This window comes from Pocillopora damicornis, unplaced genomic scaffold (assembly GCF_964200805.1).
Source record: "Pocillopora damicornis unplaced genomic scaffold, jaPocDami1.2 SCAFFOLD_3850, whole genome shotgun sequence".
Lineage (NCBI taxonomy): Eukaryota > Metazoa > Cnidaria > Anthozoa > Scleractinia > Pocilloporidae > Pocillopora > Pocillopora damicornis.
In genome coordinates, this window is record NW_028292535.1 from 321 (window position 1) to 5,768 (window position 5,448).

The 5,448-nt window shown below is 29.7% G+C and overlaps 1 pseudogene; it reads right to left on the bottom strand.

Moving 5' to 3' along the window:
• Positions 1–611: 611 nt before the first annotated feature.
• LOC149033863 (uncharacterized) lies at positions 612–1,193 on the bottom strand (annotated as a pseudogene).
• Positions 1,194–5,448: the final 4,255 nt, after the last annotated feature.

The window sequence follows — 5,448 nt, forward strand, 5'->3', positions numbered from 1 at the left end:
TACCTGACAATTTTCTGAATCTTTTCATTGGCCTGAAACATTAAGCTTTGCTTCTATTTTTTTAGAGAAATTAATTAAAATGTCAAATTGTTAAAAAATTTGCAAGCATCATATATAGAGAGATTTATCCATTCTTTCAACGTGCTAAGTTAAAAGCTAAGCAATTTTTAAACCTGACTATCCAAATAATACTTAATATACTAAAGGTCTAGACTACAAAATTCCGAGATATTCTAGATCAATGATGTAGCTACGCTTAGATGAGGTTTATAAACGTGTGCAAGAATAATTTTAGAGAGATAAAGACAAGTTTTCATTATATAATTAAAAAATTTGCTGTTGGCGATTTAAATTGTGTAATATATAATTATTATAAAACAGGGGGTTGACAGCTATACTGTGCCTATTAAAATACGAATTACATATATTGCAATTTTTATGCATTTTAGAAATTAATTACATGTAACATAGAAATTTTAATAAAATAAGTAAGTTTAACTGTTTTATTTTTTAATTTTTCTTCATCCCTTATTCTAATAAACTTTAAGTCTCGCAGTCCAATGATTATTTTAAAATAGTATTTCATCAAATTAAATGTCGGTAGATTTTACCTTAGCACCATTCTCAATCAGAATGTTCACTACTTCAGCATTATTGCTTTAGCTTTTTGCATAATGTAGAGGAGTCCATTTATTTTTGTCAAGAGCATTAACATTTGCACCATTCTCAATCAAAGTCTTTACCACTTCAGCATTATTGCTTTAGCTTACTGCATAATGCAAAGGAGTCCATTTATTACTATCAATAGCGTTGATATTAGCCCCACTCTTGATCAGAATCTTCATTACCTCAGTATTATTTTTTCTTGCTGCTTAGTGTAGAGGAGTCGATTTATAATGATCAAGAGCATTAATATCAGCACCATTCTCGATCAAAATCTTTATTACCTCGGTATTATTATTGTACTTTGCAGCATAATGTAGAGGAGTCCATTTATTTTTATCAAAAGCTTTAATTCTAGCACCTTTCTCAATCAGGGTCTTCACAACTTCATTATTATTATTCCTCACTGCCTAGTGCAGAGGGGTAATTAAATCAATATCAAGAGCATTAATATCAGCATTTTTTTCAATCAGAATCTTCATAATCTCGGTACTTTTGTTATTTCTTATTGCTTAATGAAGAGGTGTTGATTAATGATAATCAATAGCATTAACATCAGCACCTTTCTTAATCAGAGTCTTCAAAATCTCAGTATTATTGTTAAACCTTGCCGCATAATGCAGAGGAGTCCATTGATCGTCATTAAATACATCAGGATTAGCACCTCTATCAATTAGAATCTTCACAACCTGAGTATTATTGTTATACCTTGACCCATAATGTAGAGGAGTCGATTTATCATTATCAAGAGTATTAACATTGGCACCTTGTTCACTAAGAGTTTTAACAACCTCAGCATTATTGTTATACCTTGACCCATAATGCAGAGGAGTAGATTTATAATTATCAAGAGCATTAATATCAGCACCTCCCTCAATCAAAGCCTTTAAAATCTCAGCATTATTGTTATTACTCGCTGCTTAATGGAGAGGAGTAGATTTATAATTATCAAGAGCATTAACACTGGCACCATTCTTAATCAGAGTCTTCACAACTTCGGCATTATTGTTATTCCTTACCGCTTAATGCAAGGGAGTTCAATCACAATATTTCAGGGCATTAACACTGGCACCTGACTCAATCAAAACCTTTAAAATCTCAGCATTATTGTTATTACTTGCTGCTTAATGAATAGGAGTCGATTTATTCTTATCAAGAGCATTAACTCTAGCACCTTTCTTAATCAGAATCTTCAATACCTCTGTGCTATTGCTATTTTTCCCGGCATAATGGAGAGGAGTCTATCTATTTTCATCAATAGCATTAATATCAGCACCTCTCTCAATCAGAGTCTTTACAACTTCTTTAATATTGTTATTACTTACAGCTTGATGCAGAGGAGTCGATTAAAAATTATCACGGGCATTAATATTGACACCTTTCTCAATCAGAGTCTTCAAAACTTCAGTATTATTGTTATTCTTTGCTGCTATATGCAGAAGAGTTGAGTTATCATCATCAAGAGCATTAATATTAGCACCTTTCTTAATCATAGCTTTTACAGTTTATCCTGTACTACTAAAAGGCACTATTTTCTTAAAAATATATTCCTAAGTCACCTTGGATAAATCTTTTTGATATTTAGGGACGAGTTGAATTACATGTATTTCTTCTATCTCATTTTAGGCTGCATGAACAAATACATCTTGAACACTTTTGAATGTATTGTTTTTTACTTTCTATTCAATTAAATTACATGAATTACCTGTAATATATTTTTGCACTTGCTCTCACTCGTGGTTCCAAATTAATTTTTATATTAGTATTTGGGTAGAATTGCCTTCATTCTGTTTATCAATTTAATCTAAAACTATAAATTAATTCCTCATTACTTTTTAAATGCTTGGTTATTTCTTCAAAATCTATTTAATTCTGCATTTAACATTCATGTTCGAAAATTTTTACAAAGATATATAATTTCGCTTCATCATGACTCATATTAAAACATATCTTCAAATCTCAATCATCAACCTTAACATTATTAAAGTGATTAATGAAGCTTTACTATGCTTTCCCGAATTACTAGTAAATGACTGGATCCTGTTTTTCCTTCTTCAGTTCCTCGCAGCAATGCTTCATTTTCTTCAAATTCTCTGACATGGCTTTCATCTCAGAAAGTTACTCCTAATTCACTGCTCTAACTTAGTGTAATAAGATTTTGTCAAACTAAGCTTATACTCAATTACTTAAGCCCCAAAACCCCAAAACCCCAAAACCCCAAAACCCCAAAACCCCAAACCCCAAAACCCCAAAACCCCAAAACCCCAAAACCCCAAAACCCCTTTTTAAAATCTCTCTCCACCATTTATATTTAATGTATAATAACTGGATATGGATAGATAAATTTATATCTTTAAAATTTAATAATCTATATAATTACATGTAATGGGATTTTACTAAATAGCAACTTTTATAAGCGAATGAAGAGTTCAACACGCGGAATTTTGATTAATGTAACCCTGTTTGAAATTCTTATATCAATTTTTTCAAAACTCTGGAAATTAGAATTTATAAATACTATTACAAGAGCTTGTCTATTTATTATTGTATAGATGTTACAGATCACTAACTAATTAATGAATCTTGCATATTTGTTAAAACGACTCATTTAATTAAATCAAATCTACATTTAGTATAACTCTTATTTTTGTTTTTATCAAAATTACAAGTGCATATTAATGAATATTGGCCATTTTAACTATTAAACAGCTAAATTTTTAAAAATATTATGTTTAAAAAAAGTCATTTATAGTTCTATACATAGTCAATGAATGGGTGCTGCATGTACAGGAAACATAATCGTAAGTCATACATATTAAAATTGAGAATGGACAAGATTAGATCGTCGCGACTTCCCATTACAGAGAGAGCTATTTTTCATTAATTGATTCTATAAATTTTGTTTAAAATTATAATAAATGCTATTATTTATATAAACGTTATAAAATAAATAGGTAATATATTTTCTAACACCAGTGCATATTTGAAATTATATTCAAAAAAGAAGAACAATATCATCATTATAATTTATAAACTGTTTAAGATTACCTAAATTCTGGTTGAGTCATAACTATTCGAGGTCTCATATATTTACAACTTTGGCATATTTTGCATCTTTTGCATTTTTTGCAATTTTTGCATTTTTTTTACCTTTTGCACTTCTTGCACTTTTTTCGAATGAAGATTAAAATTAATATTATTATACCAATTATTGAACATCCAACTGATAAATTAGTAAGAGCCTTATCTGAGAGATCATCGTTGGAATTCATTGTTTTATTCTAATCCTTATCTTCTTCCTATTACATTTCCTAGCTTTCAATCTTCTGCTATGACTCTATAATATCTATTTTTACTATATTATTAGCCTTCGTAAATTTATGAATTTAAACCAAAATAGAACTTTCTTATGATGCCTAGATTTCTTTTTAAATAGAATCGATGCCAAAAAAAATTAGTTAAGTTATTTCTCCATCTTTATTTAAAATGATTAACTTCATTAAACTTAAGCCATCTGCTTTCCATGTTATCTTAATAAATTTTTATTGGTTTAACTCAAATTTCCATTTGCAATTCTACTTTACTGGAAGTTGGTCAATTTGAATAAAGAAGTTATCGATCGTTGCATATGGGCATTCGTACTTCTCGCATTTTTATTCGTTTACATTACCATTGAATTCTTAAAAGATTGATTACTCATCGCTGTAGCATATCTAATGACTGTAAAATTTACAATTTGGTTGAGCAACGCACTATCCGCAACTTGTTCCACTATAGGGTATGCAAATTGGATTTATTAGAGTGTCTTTATGACCTCGAATTGTGTAGGCTCTTGAAGTTGTTTTCATACAAAAATCCTCTAGTGGCCTCCCTAGATCACATTTTTTAAATTAACACTTTTTGGAGTAATAAGATTATGCAGAGTATAATTATGTTGCTTAGAAAATTTCCAAATAATTCTAGCAAGAGATGCAGCTACTATCCTCCATTGAATCTTGACATACCTAAGATTAACACTGTGAAGCTTCATAAGGGTTAGAGATTAGATTTTTTAATTAACATGATACACTGCATTAATCAACAAACTGATGCTTTACTCCATTTATACAGGAACTGCAATTAAACTCCTAGTTTTCAACTTCATATAAGCTGCATACTATCTACCGAAATGAAATAGTTTAGGTGAATAAGTGTAATAACTTTTGTTAGCCATATGCAGTTGTTTATTTAGTTACAGCGAAATCAATAGCTTATTGGCCGAAATATATTTCAGTGAACCATGTGAAGTGATGAATACGATTATTTTAAATTGCATTTATCACAACAAACTCTCCATTAGCACCCACTAGTCCAATTATATTATTTATATTCATAGGAGAACTCAATTATTAAGCTGATATAAACTTTGCAAAGTTACTAAAGTCAAATTAAAATTGATATGTGTAAAGAGAGATATATTCAAAATAACTTAAAACTTCAATTTGCCTAGTTTCGTGGCATTGTATAAAGATAAATTTTTCTACTGACTTAAGTGAATGAGTGCATATTGAAGTTTTGATGGGTTATATCTTTACATTATCACTGAATTAATCAAAGAAATAGCTCAAAATTTGATTACCTGATCTCAATCCTATCAAGAGTTTCTTGAATGAAGTAGATAAACACGAAATATAGTCAAGTGGCAAGGTATCTACCAGCTGTCAAGTTTGGTCTGCTGTATTTATTCATTAAATTATATCATATGAACCGTTGGTATAGGCGACAAATATTCGTTCGCTTTGAAGA